At 32.8% G+C, this 14,928-nt stretch overlaps 1 long non-coding RNA gene across 2 annotated transcripts; it reads right to left on the bottom strand.

The window, feature by feature from the left end:
* Nucleotides 1-12,223: 12,223 nt before the first annotated feature.
* On the bottom strand, nt 12,224-12,872 carry LOC148846022 (uncharacterized). Of its 2 annotated transcripts, none has more exons than XR_016102172.1 (2): nt 12,742-12,872; nt 12,224-12,540 (listed from the first exon to the last, which is right to left on the bottom strand). It is a non-coding gene; the product is annotated as an uncharacterized LOC148846022 (long non-coding RNA). The 2 variants fall into 2 exon arrangements; XR_016102171.1 differs by having other exon boundaries at nt 12,224-12,556; nt 12,742-12,812.
* Nucleotides 12,873-14,928: the final 2,056 nt, after the last annotated feature.

Genomic DNA, 14,928 nt, shown 5'->3' with positions numbered 1-14,928 from the left:
TGCTTGTTGATGACCAGCTTTCTGTTTTTTGAGGGAATCAAATTAGCTTTCATGCTTATGTTGAAACCTTAATGAGTTTCAAGGCTTGCATTAATGAGTTATGTAAATCACTAATTGTCTCATTTAACAAAAACAAAAGAAGTGGAACCGGATCTAATTAATATGTTCTTGTGGGACAAATATACCCTTCTCTGTCCAAAATTCTATTTACATCAAGGTTCAAAGCATCGGAAACACAAGGTGTATTGGAAAGGTAATTTTAAGAGAGGTATGGATATACATTTTGAAATGCAGACGAAAAATCAAGATACGTATGAATACACTAGAAAATCCAAAAAAAAATCCTTAAAAAATATGAACTTTAAAAATGTGTTTTATGTGATTATATCTAATTTATTTAAACATAAAAATCATTCTTTAATAGTTTATATAAAGTATCGGGTTAGTAATCGTTGAAAAATAATAGAACTAAAATGTATTGAAATATGATTTAGATAATTTTAAAAGATTTATTGGAATATGATTTAGATATACATTAACATGAACGAAAATATGCATGGAATGGAAACATAGATCATAAAAATATATCGATTACATATATCAGTATATGGGAATATATGTTATTTAATATTATCATAAAATGGTAAGACTCAAATGATAAATCTCTGAAATAACCCATATTCATTTTCAAAAAACGTAAAACTTGATTCACATAAATTCAATGCTTAAGCACGAATATTATTATTGGTAAGTTACATGCCTAACCAATAATTACTTGCTTAATATTTAAGTATGCACTAATATTAAGCACGTAGCTTAATATTAGTGTTTTTGTTAGGTTAAACTGCTGAAACCTCTATTCAAATTTCTGAGAATTGTTGAAACCTCCCTACTTTTAGCTAATAGCAGTCAACACTGTTAAAGTTTCTGTTACGTGGATGTTAAAATGAAAACAAAAATTCTAATGTCATTCTCTAAACTTTTTTAAATGCCAAAATTGTCCTTAGCTGAGAAGGCATGGTTTTATATTTTATCCCTATCATTTCTCGTTTATTCATTATGTGTAGTCAGTATCAGTGATTCATCTTACTGCTGACTTGATAGTCTTAGATTGGGACAAGAGAGCTGATTGGAAGGGAAAAGATCTTGAAACATGGATGGTTCTAATCATGTACATGAAAAAAATAAAGCTTTTCGTTTTCTGTTGTTGTTGTTATGTGTTGTGATAAGCATGTTCAACACTTTGGAAAGAGTAAAAAATACATACAAAATACAAGGTTTTGCACTCGACATATTTGTATTTGTACTTCCAAACTGAGCCTTTGTTTATTGTTTATTCACCATGCCTATTGGACATCTATCATTCATTTTTGGTGATTATTTTTTTGTTGTCGTGCATTGTGATAAGTACATTTTAACAATTGTGGTGTGTATTACATTATTAATGATAATTGTCATCTTGCTATGTAATATCTCAAACCTAGTTTTGGTTTGGAGTTGAGAATTAGATCATATTCAGCAAGGCGAACAATATTAGATGGTTGGGTCATGGAAGGGAGACAAGGACTCAAAGAACTCAAGCATAAGACCTCGTTTTTAAAGTAATAGAGCCTAATTAAGAACCAAAGGTATTGATGTCTGAGAAAGATTTAGTTTAAATCCAATACCGTACAGTCAAAGAATCATTGAAGTATCTTGATGAATGGCTACTTTAATCATTTTCCTCTTCCATTAGCAAACGAAAAGGTGTAGACGCCACTGTGTAGAAATTTCTAGGGTGTAGTTAATTGCTATTAACAAAAATCAAGGAAAGTTTCAACAATAGTTAGATAGGGAGGTTTCAACAATTTACCCTTTTATTAAAATAATTGTTTTAAATTGATTTTTTATTTCTAAATTATAAAAATAAAAATTAATTTTTTGAAATAAATTTCTAATTGATCTATGGACATGATAGATCATTTATAGATTTATATTATAGTTGCTTACTATCTTTGTATATAGTATAACATATAACTTTTTTATTTGTAATTGTAGGTGGGTAAGGATCAACATTATGTCCAACCTCTCCAATGAGGATGCTCCAAGCAAATTCAAGCATGAAAATGCTACGAAAAGATTTCAAAGGCTTTATAGAAGCTCAAGAAATTCATTATTATAACAACTCAATAGGGAGGAAGACTATATCATATATTTTAAAGAGTCATATCTTTAGATTCTTAATGTAATCAATTGCTTGAGATGCACTTTCTATGATGCTTAATACAATTTAACTTGACTTAGTCAACCTTATAAACCAATGGTTATAATAGATTTGGTTTCGAGGCTTTCCTAGACTTGAATAAGTTTTTAAAATCTTGAAAATCAATATTAAAATCCAAAGGGAGAGTCTCCAAACATTTGGATGAATATTTCCAAGGTTTTTAAGTATTGAACTGTTAATGAGGCATAAATTGTCTAGGCTCTATAGTATGGTTAACTACCCGGAAATGCATAGTTGACTAACTATGACAGCCATAGCATGATATAAGTGACTGTAAGATATAGTCAACTACCCTAAATGTATAGTTTATTAACTATAATAGATAAGGCATATGAATGCCCTGTTTCAGAGGAGTAATAGACTACCTAAAATGTATAGTCGACTAACCTTGACAAATTGAATCAAAATAAGTATCAATTGACTGAATAGGAGGAATTAGTTGATTGAATGAGAAAAAAAGGTTCATCATTTCATCTCGTAGATGACTACTTAAAAAATTTGACTATTTGAAGGCTTAAACGACTATTGCCATCTTTAGCAAACCTTCTATCATGTTGTGGATATTTTGAATCATTACTATTTTAATAAGAGACCTCCAATGGCTATAAAATGGTCACTTGCTCTTTAGACCTTCATAAATAGAGATTTCTAGCTTCATTCAAGAACATGAAGAAAATAAAGGAAAAAACAACTTGAGCTATTAGTATGCATAGTCTTTAGTTGTTTTTGTAAAGAGCAAGTTAGAAAGATCCTTTATCTTTTTTTTGAAGAGATTTCTTATCTTCAATAGTTAGAGGTGAGTAAAGCTAAGAAGCCATAAGGTTCATATAGTCTCACCCATCAATTGAGCGTCTCTTCATTAAGTTGAGCATCTCTAGTTATATTCTTGCAATTGATTAGTTTTTATGGTGCATCTTGTTATATATACCTATTTGATAGGCTGAGTCCCACTATCTGTGCTATACTTGTAATATCTGTGATTGAAGAATGTTGGTAGGCACTTGTAAAGTTCTACTAGGTCAAGATTGGTTGACACCCATGAAGTTCTACTGAGCTTGAGTAGCACTCAGAAGCCTATCTAAGTTTGTAGGAACCTTAAAAACCTATAGTTATAAGGCTTTGTTGGTTAATGAAAATCCTTAGAAGGTGCCTAAGTTAGATGATGTAGGCAAGGGTTTTCTCAAAACCCCTATAAAATTTTGTGTGCCTTTATTTGTGTTTTTCTTGCTTTATCCTTTCTTTTTGATTTTCAAGTTTTAATTGTTACTTTTTAAGTAACATTTACTAATTCTTCTCTAACTATTTAAACTTGAATATCTAAAGATTGACACAAATATCTTGGTGCAGTTACTAAGCTACTAACTTTACTAATACTACTAACTACACTACATCTTTAATTGGTGGTTCAAGTACTTTATTGTTTACTAACTTTCACCAATTGTTAACTACTAACATTTAATTGCTTTGCTTTTACATTTGTATAATTGTTTATATTTATTGTTTTATTTATTATTCAACTACATTGTTTATTTAATTCTTAGCAATTAAATTGCTCTTGAGATTCTTGTAACAGTTCTTTTTATTTTTTTTATTATTCAACCACTTGAATCTCAAGTTTTCATTTTCTAGTAGTTGGTCCTTTTTCACATCTACCAACTTGTGGTTGGTCTTTACTTTCTAGCTACAAAACTTGGCACACACATTTTGTGTAGCTACCATTTTCATTTCTGTTCATTTACTTTTTAGCTGCCTTTACATTTCAACAGTTATTTGAATTTATTATTGAATCTTTATTTAATTGCTCATTCCACTAACCTTTTTAGTAGATTCTATATTTAAATTATTCTATTTGCTTTCAACTGTTATTTACTTACTAATAGTTACTTGTGTTTATGGTTCTATCTTTTATAACAGTTAAACCCTCCAGCCCCTGTGATTACTTTGTTATTTTGTTTAAAGCTATAGTTCATTATTCATTAATAGGTTAATCATATTCAAACTGGTCATATAGAACCTTATTAATTACTGCATATTCTGACTAATTCATTATTTTACTGAATTTCATTTGAATCTTTAAGAAGGCTTAGTTTTAGATTTAGGAAATGTTTAGGCTTAAACTAATCAAGGTTTTAAGCTATAACCAACCCCCTCTTGGGTAAGGCCATTAATCCCAACAAGTAGTGTTGGAGTAGGTTTACCAATTCAAAAGCTTAACAACTTGGTGAAACATGGCTACCCAATCCATTGTCTCCTATAAAGAAGGGTAGTCCATTTCTAGACCTCCATTCTTCAACAAAGTTGATTGTAGCTACTAGAAAGATATGATAAGAATTATTTTATTTCCCTAGAATATAATCTTTGGGAAGTAGTTGTTCACAATGTTTTAAAAGGCTAAAGGCGGAAGTGAGGTGGTTGGGTGTGATAGGGGTGAGGCCTAAACCTCAAGCAAAGAAAATAATGTAAAATTTTATGGGTATAATCTATAAACAATAAGGACATGAGAAAACACAAAATTAATATTTTACATAATATTATTTAGCTTATTTGATATGTTAGACATGGATTTGAGTCCTACTTGAGTAATGTTTTTTCCTAAAATCTAAACGCTATAAGAATAATATTATATATATCATGCCCATATATCATTTATAAAGAAAGGACATAAAATTCTCTTGTAAAAATCAAAAGAATGATCTAGATGATGTACCTCAACATTTAGCAAACACATTGCTAACCTTAAAACCAAATTGCAACACTTGATGCATGTACAAAACAAATTGAAACTTGTAAAAAGATTCTTTATTTAACGAAAAGAAACTTAAAATAATATAAAAATAAACAAGTTATAGATAATATTATGAAAGAACATAAACATTCCTCTTTCCATATTCTTAAACAATACAAAAACTAATTCTGCATACTACGTTCCACATTTAAAACACAAACCATTCTATTTCCATCATTGTTCTACTCTTGAATTGTTATAATTTCTTGTCAGAACATTCATGATTTAAAGACATAGTCCAAAGTTCAAATTTAAATTCTAACAATCAAATTCAAATGTCAAATGGCATGAAAACAACATCAATAAAATGGGGCTATCTTATCTTATCCATAGGATGGATTAATGTCAGTATCATTTGAGTCTTCCACATAGCTGACTATTAAATTATCATCACTTTCATTTGATAACTCTTCATTCATTAACACCTCTTCTTCTTCATCATGATCCATTAGCTCCAATCGTGCTACTTTCCTTTTACCTAAATATATTAATAAGAAAATATTGAAATAAAATAACTAAATAACTCTTAGAAATTAAAAGCTTAGGTTTAAAACTTACTCTTTGATTTGTAAGCACTTTTGTTTTTCCTTGGATGACTGACTTTTTAACTATTGCTTATGATTTCCGACATCATTTCATCATCAATACTGGCATCATCAAGTAAGGACTCAAATGGAGGAAGTTATTTTGTAATTGAAACTCTTTATAGATTTTTTAGTAGTTCATTCATTATAGAATTCCATATCAACATCTAATGTATTTGGATCCTCTACATTTTTACTCTTTACACTCATTTAAAATATTGCAAATTATACCAATGGTTTCCTAAAACTTCCCTTTTTAAGCCAAAAAGCATTAAGTTGAACTTCTATTTCTTCTTGTTCTTTTTTGTCTAGAAACATCCTATCCAAAACATTATACTAACCTCCTTTTATTGATGGATGTTGGGAGAAATTTGAGTGATAGCACATTTGTGGATTTAAGTAATAAGCACATGCATGTAAATCTTGTTGTAACTGTAATTCACATCTCCTATTTATGATATCCCCAATTGGTTTATATTTTTTTCATCTCCACACACATTTCTTGAAATTTCATTTTTGGCTTTCTCCATTGCATCATATAAAATTCTCATTGTTGGCTCCTCATCATAACCCAACTTTCTTAACACAATAACTAATGTCTTAATAGTCATCACAAAATAGGCCATAGATATCCAAAATTGCTTATCATTTAAAACTAATGCCTTAATTGCTTTCTCTATAGTCTTTCCACCTATTTGATGCGAACATACTTTATAAGGGTTTCATTCCAATCCTCAAACTTTGTAAAGTGAGAAAAGTAGTAGAAAATTGAGTTGTAGTTGTATGAATAGGATCTCTTTTTAAGTAACTTCTCATTAATGATAATACCCATTCGTGATTGTATAAAAAGCTCAATAACTTTTTCAAAATTTTTAAAAGCACCTTCATGGATTGGAAGTTTGAATATATACAAGGGGTCTAATATAATTTTTTTTGCTTTTACTATTAACAATACACTAGCCTTTACATAATTTGAAGCATTATCTGTGATGACTTATAACATATTTTTCTTTCCAATTTCCTCCATAAAATCATGTAAAAGCTTAAACAACAATTTTGCATTATTTGCAATCTCAGATGCATCTACAAACTTTAAGACCCTTTAGGATAATTAACTAAAAAATTAATTAAACTTTGACTTGAAATATCTTTCCATCTATTTGACATTATCGGGCACATATGTTCTTCCCATGATTTTTTAAAATCATTCATTATATCATTTATCGTCAACACCTCATTTAAAATCTAAGTCTCTAATTCGGCTATGGTAGGAGGTTTAAAGTCCTCTTCCATATGTACCAATAGCTTCAGACATTTTAAAATAAGAAGGGGAATTGGCTAAATTAAATGGCAACCCATTTTCAAAGAAAATTCTCCCAATAGATCGACAATACCCATTTCTTACTTATTTCTTCTAATGTCGGTTCATTGTGGTTTGTTGCTTACATTGAGTACCTACATTTTGATCGAAACAACAAACCGATCCTTATGACCCATTTCCTTGTGCCTTTTCACTTTTACATCTTGATAATGCCTCAACAATAAACTCTTTAGTATAAGAACCAACTCTTCAAATTTCTTCCATCTTCTCTACAAATTTTTCTTGAATTTCTTTAAAATTTTCAAGAAATCTTTGATTTCTTCTAGAACTTTTGGAGATGTAGGTGCAGCACTGTAAAGATGGTGTTTTGGAGGTAGAGAGTAGGATGCTAGGTAGAACAATGGCATTAGGGACGATACTCTAGATGGGGGAGATGAGAGTATAACTCTCAAGAAATAAAAGATAGAATGATGTTAGGTTTAGAATGGTCATTTGCTCAAACTGATAGAGTAGTTAAAGTTAAAAGAACATGGACTTTTGAGTGACTTGAGCATGATATAGATGATGGTGGTGATTGACCCTTTTCATGCCACAAACCTTGCTATTTATATAAGTCTATCCCCTTACATTAGTCCCTTGATTAAGAGTGGATTTGCTTGCCCACTATTGAGCAAAAATGAGCATGGCATTTTCCGTTAGTATGAAGGATAATTAGACCCCAAAATACCAAGGACTTTTAAAGAAATTATCCCTCCAAATTATAAGGAATTGAAAGAAATTAGCCCCCAAAATTTTGAGGATGGTCTGAGGAACAATTCCTTGGTCGTGGTAACGATTGCGGTGCAGGGGGTGTATGGTCCATAGAATTTAGGAAGGGCCACAATCATGGTCGGGGGGAAGTGAGTATAATCTGTAGAATTTGGGGAGAGTGGCAATGTCCTTTAGTATTTTGGTGGGGATTTTGGAAATTTTGAATTTTAACAAGTATTGTGGGCGTAGTAATTGATCCTCAAACTTTTGGACTTATTGTCAATTAAATCATGGTGGGACTTTTGAAATCCTAATGGTGGTGGTTAAATTTTCTGTAGTGGTGAATCCTAATTAGGACGATCTTGTTCTTACTGGAGAGGAGGCAACTAACTACGCTTCTCTAAGGTTTTGTTAGACTTGATCAAGTGGGGATTTGTTAGAGATGTGTGCCCCATAACGGGCCTCAGAACTGCACTTGAAGATGTATGAGTCCCGTTGTGAGATCTTCCAGTCTTGGTGTTTAATCATGTCTTTCCCATCCTATGTACATTGCTTACCTCTTCAATCTCGGCCTCTAGAAGCTTGGGGATTGCATGTGCTCTTACACTAACAACTGTGCGTTGGGTTTTCGTAGCATTTTGTATTCTTAGTGGAGTCTTGCAACTCACAAATTCATTACCACTTGGGGGAGTTCACTGTCATGTTGGAGGATGTGGTAGCGTTGTTGGACCTCCTACGCACTAGGCCTTGTGAGGTGTAAGGATTTGTGTATAATATTTTCCCCAAGTATGATCACCATGTGCATGATTCGTGGTTCACTATGATTTTAGTGGGAATGCTTTCTCTGCTTTAATTTGGTAGTAACATTTTGTGCCTTTGATTGATGGCATGTAGATAATAATTTGGCACTTATGGCGTGTAATGACTTTGTATATGAAAAATCCTTTAAGGGCTTATTGTTGAAAATTTAAGAACAAATACTGTATTCAGACAATCTTAAGAAATGTAAATCGGAGAAGTGCATAATGACTTGAGGAGGGAATTGATGAGATCTGCAGTCCATTATAGTCCGTGAAATGCTTTTTGAAGAGCTTGATGCACCAAAGAGAGTTAATTGCTTATCACAACAACTAATGTCTTAATAGTCATCACAGAATAGGCCATAGATATCCAAAATTGCTTATCATTTAAAACTAACGACGACTTAATTGCTTTCCCTATAGTGTTTGCACCTATTCGATGTGAACATACTGTATAAGGGTTTCATTGCAGTCATCAAACTTTGTAAAGTGAGAAAAGCGGTGGCAAATCGAGTTATAGTTGGATGAATAAGATCTCTTTTTAGGTAACTTCTCATTAATGCTAATACCCATTCGTGATTGTATAAAAAGCTCAATAACTTTTTTGAATTTTTTAAAAGCACCTTCATGGATTGGAAGTTTGAATATGTACAAGGGGTTTAATACAATTTTTTTCTTTTTTCTATTAACAATACACTGGCCTTTACATAATTTGAAGCATTATCTATGATGACTTTTACCATATTTTTCCCTCCAATTTCCTCGTAGAAGCTTAAACAACAATTTTGCACCTTTAACAGCCTCAGATGCATCTACAGACTTTAATAACCAAGTCCCTTTAGGATAATTAACTAAAAATTTAATTACACTTTGTCTGGAAATATTTTTCCACCTATCTGACATTATCAAGCGCTTGTGCTCTTCCCATGATTTTTTTAAATCATTCATCATATCACTTATTGTCTATACCTTACTTAAAACCTAAGTTTCTAATTTAGGCATGGTAGGAGGTTTAAAATCCTCTTCCATATGCACCAATAGCTTCAAACATTTTAAAATAACAAGGGGAATTGGCTAAATTAAATGGTAACCCATTTTCAAAGAAAATTCTCCCAACAGATTGGAAAGCCCTATTTCTTACTTATTTCTTCTAATGTTGGTTCATTGCGGTTTGATGCTTACATTGAGTACCTACATTTTGATCGAAACAACAAATCGATCCTTATGAACCCTTTCCTTGTGCCTTTTCACTTTTACATTTTCATAAAGTCTCAACAATAAACTCTCTAGCATAAGAACCAACTCTTCAAATTTCTTCCATCTTCTCTACAATGTTTTCTTGAATTTCTTTAAACTTTAGCTTTCCCAAGAAATCTTTGATTTCTTCTAGCACTTTTGGAGATGTAGGTGCAGCACTGTAAAGATGGTGTTTTGGAGGTAGAGAGTAGGATGCTAGGTAGAACAATGGCAGTGGGGACGATACTAGATGGGGGAGATGAGAGTATAACTCTCAAAGAATATATAAGATAGAATGATGTTAGGGTTAGAATGGTCATTCGCACAAATTGAGAGAATAGTTAAAGTTTAAAGAACATGGACTCTCGAGTGACTTGAGCATGATATAGATTATGGTGAAAATAAATCCTTTTCACGCCACAAACCTTGCTATTTATAGATGAAGGGAGGGCTCACTTCGTGTATTGGCAACAATTCTAGAATATTCTGTAGGTGCTTAGGGGTTACTTCGTGTGTGAGCAATGATTAAGAATTCTAGAATATTCTTTAGGTGGTTCAAGGATCGAGTCCCTAGGTTGCTCCATTGTAGTCCTACTACCGTGATTACTCCATAAAATTACTTTTGTATTATATAAGTTTATCCCTTTACATTAAGAGTGGATTTGCCCACTATTGAGCAAAAATGAGCATGGTATTTTCCTCCATAAAAATACCAAGGATTTTTTAAAGAAATTATCCCCCAAAATTACAAGTAATTGAAAGAAATTAGCCCCCAAATTTCTAAAGAATTTTTGAAAGAAATTAGCCCCCAACATTCTAAGAAAATTTTGAAAGAATTTAGTCCCCTACACGATTGCAGTGTAGGGGGTTTGGTTCATAGAATCATGGGAAAGGGAGTATAATCCGTAGAATTTGGGGAGAATGGCAATGTCCTTTAGTATTTTGGTGTGGATTTTGGAAATTTTGAATTTTAATAAGTATGGTGGGTGTAGTAATTGATCCTCAATGAGGATCTTAATGGTGGTGGTTAAGCATACAAAGCATCGATCTTGGCTTAGCGCGTTAGCCATCATTTCTCCGAATGACACGTGTTCAATGAGGATTTTTTATTTTTCTTTATAAATTAAGCCCCTTATAAAATTTTCATTCTTTACCTGTTCTTATTGTTCTTGGAGCTCTTGTGTACTTATTGTAAACTTTGTGCATTCTTGCTCTGTGTCCTTTACTCCTTGTATTCTTTGTCTTTATTGTAATCTTGTATTTCATCACCATGGCTCCTTCTTTGCAACCTATAAAGATTTCGTAGTGGTGAATCCTACTTAGGAGGATGTAGTTCTTACTGGAGAGGAGGCAACTATGCTGCTCTTAGATTTTATTGTACTTGATCAAGTGGGGATTTCTTAGAGATGTGTGTTCCATAATGGGCCTTAGATCTGCACTTGAAGATGTTTAAATCCCATTGTGAGATCCTCCAGTCTTGGTGTTGAATCATGCTTTTTCCATCCTATATACATTGCTTACCTCTTCAATCTCGGCCTCTACAAGCTTGTGTGGATTGCATGTGCTCTTACGCTAACAACCATGTGTTGGGTTTTGGTAGCATTATGTGTTCTTGGTGGAGTCTTGCAACTCACATTTATCACCACTTGGGGGAGTTCACTATCACGTTGGAGGATGTGGTAGTGTTGTGAACCTCCCTTGTACCAAGCCTTGTCATGTTGCTACTTTCATTGATAAAGGATTTGAAGAAGGGAGGTGTAGGGACATCTATGAGTGTTTGACGGTCATAGATACCGATTTTTCAAGAAGGCAATGATCTAGTTCAGGTTTGATCAAGTGGTTCCCCAAAGATGTGATATAGTTTTTGTGCCCATTTATTAGACATTGTATGCCCTTAGCTCCAATCAGATTGATGTACATTAGACATTTATTGTAAATGAATAAAAGTACATAATTGATTCATGTTATATCTGGTATGTTTTTGTGTAATTACCCTTAAACTGGACACTTATGAGACTCGTGTTAGTTTAGAATGTCCTCAGCCGTTGGATAGACCTGGGGAGGTTTATCCTGTCAAGGCTGATACTAATGTGCTACCAAGTCGGTTGGGGTAGTTTATATCAATTGCCAGGGTGAGACCCGAAGCAAATGTAGTGTGTATGTTTACTTGAAACACAGAACTCATACCATTTTCCAATTATGCCCTAGACCTTGGAGACTGGTGGGCAAAACTGGAAAGTTACACCTTACCCCTAGACTCGATTATAGTACTGCACTGGGTGTTGGATTGGGCTATCTTTGATATGCCAATCAGTGAGATCCTTAGCGGGGGTCAAAATCTGGGTATGTTGATACAGTTTGAGAATTCACTCGATTAGGTGATCATAGTGATAGGATCAACCCCTTTGTCGGACAAAGTGAATGATCGGAAACTACACCCTCTCTGATGGAAACCAAAACTGCCGGCAGTCAATTTCAACCGTGTTTGAGATTTGCTTTTGCAAAATATATTTATATGAACATAACACCAAGCATTTAATGGCCGTCGAGATACAAAATGATAATTTGGTCCTGAAACAATTACTTGGGATCAACATATATGTTCAAATTCGCAAGTACTTAGTATATATTGACTACTATGAATTTGTCCTACTTGCAACAAGATGAGCCTTCACCAATTCAACATAGTCAGAAACTGTCGAGGGCAGAATTCTCTCTAGAAGTTCATTCTTATATGAGGCTTTTGCTGCATATATTACAACCTCAGTCCTCATTGTTGAAGCAGCATCAGAGCCTTTTGCCTATAAAGCAATCCATCTAATGATTTTATAAAAAAGAAATATCATAAGAAAAAATACAACTTGTGAAGCAAAAATGTTCAACCTAGATGCATGGCATATGCTCCAATATCTTGTAACAAATCATTTGTTTAGTCAAATTATATAAACACAAACATTTTTCAAATCAAATAAGCTAATTATAGGTCATTTTTCATAACTTACATGTTCGGTTAGTGTTAATTGTAGAAGCCACACATATAGGAGAGGCAGCAACGACTTCAAGATCCAATTCTAAAACATAATAATGCACAACCAAAAACACATATTAGAAACAAAAACATATAAATAAATAGAAACATATAGGAGAGAGAACAATTGCTTTGAGATCCATTTTTAACTTACTTTTTGTAGTTGGAATTTCTAACCAATCTTGCTTACAAACTAGTGCCTCCATAGTCTCTAGAAGTAATGAATTACGATACTGATCCACTATTCTACCCCTAGTACTGAATGTTCCTTCAGGTGCAACAGTGAATACTAGAATTGCCAAAATATCACGTGCTAATCTAGAGTTTCGAAAACTTGGGACCATCAACCCGCTAGAATATCAAAATATCAAACTCTTCACCTCTAGGAAATTGTTTTTCTTCAACATAAAGATCCAACTCTGATTTTTGAGTCCCTAGACAATATTCCAGACGCTCTTCAGTCAAACACCAATCAAAACCATTAAAAAAATCTACAATACCACGAATCCTCAATGGCTGAGATGCAATACTAGAGCCTGCAAGTGACCTATCTTTTATATCAAAACCCACATACTCTGAATATAGGTCATTTAGTGCCTCTCTAATTCTTGTAACATGCCTTTCAACAGTCTCTCCATAAATGAGATTGTAGTAATATGTAATAATCTCAATCTTAAACCCGGGGATCAAGGACAATGTCAATCGCAAGCACCAAAGAGCATTCATTCCAATATTTATCAAAATTTTGCTTCATTCTATTTGCCATTGAATAAATATACTCATATTCACTATGTAGCCACTAAAACAACAAAAGTTTGATTGTGCAAATATCGAGAAAAAAAATACATTTGAGGTTGGGGAAGTAGTACTTGAGAATTTTTTGTGTAGATATAAAAAACTTGCAAGAAATCCTGTACCGCTGCCCCCATCTCCCATTCCTCATCAGATGGTAGATTTTTATAGTCACGATTGAGCTTAGCTAGTCGACAAAATGCTTCATTCAACTCTAAAGCTATGTCCAACATGTCATATGTAGAGTTCCATCATGTTGGACAATTAATAATCACTCCTCTTTTATGTTGTATTTTTTCTTGACTTCTTGCATTGTCAAATTTTTGCTTCTTATGGGGTATCAGCTTTACATATTTAGCACTTTCTCGAATCTTATGTAATAATGGTGATACTTCTCTCAACCCATCTTGCACAATAAGATTCAAGACATGAGAAATACATCTTATATGAAATAGGTCACAATGTAATGGAAGCAAACCCTTAACACAGAGCCGATTCTTGAGCTCCCTAACCATAACATCATTGTTAGAGACATTGTAAACTATGATAGAACATATTTTTTATCAATATATCAAGTCAACAACCTCTCCATAACAACTTCATATAGGGTGTTTCCATCATGGGGATACTCAATTGCCACAAATGCATTAATTTTCTTCTTCAACTCCCATCCATCATTTATAAAGTGTGTTGTTAAACAACAATACCCCAAATTTTGTTCTAAAGTCAATATATCGGTAGTTAAGATAATTTGACAATCCAAACCATCAAAGTATTTATATAGCCTCTCCTTTTCATCCAAGTAAATCTTCGTAACATCATCCTTTATTGTATTTCTAGAAACAAACATAAATGATGACTGAAAATTATTGACAAATATCTAAAAAAACTCTTCTTCAACTATATTAAAAGGATGCTCATGCTTCATTATCATCTTTGCTAAGTCCATTTGGCTCATATCTTGGTCAAATTTGAAGTTTTCTACAACTTCTTGTTCACTTTTGTCATTTTATTTTAATTTAGGACATTTTGGTACATGCCCTAAAAGGTGGCTTGTTCCTTTAGAACTTCCTCCTATATATTGTTTTTTGCAATGTTTACAAATAGCTCTTTGCTCCCCATAATCCAATTTTATTTTCTTAAAATGCTCCCATGCTTTTGACCTAACCCTCTTACATTTTCAGCACTTGGTTCATCCATCCTTAATGCAATAAGAAAGAAAATAAATTAATTTCCACACTAACATGAAACACAAGAAAGTCTAATGAGATTGTTTACAAATAGGGCTGTCAGCGGATTGAATATTGGTCCAATTTGATCCACTCCAATAAGAATTCATTACAAATGGACCATGTCAGTTAGGTTTGGA

This window comes from Nelumbo lutea, chromosome 7 (assembly GCF_056320005.1).
Source record: "Nelumbo lutea isolate HS-2025 chromosome 7, American lotus-T2T, whole genome shotgun sequence".
Classification (NCBI taxonomy): Eukaryota; Viridiplantae; Streptophyta; class Magnoliopsida; order Proteales; family Nelumbonaceae; genus Nelumbo; species Nelumbo lutea.
Note: the sequence above shows the minus strand (reverse complement) of the source record. Positions and strands in the feature narration are given on the sequence as shown.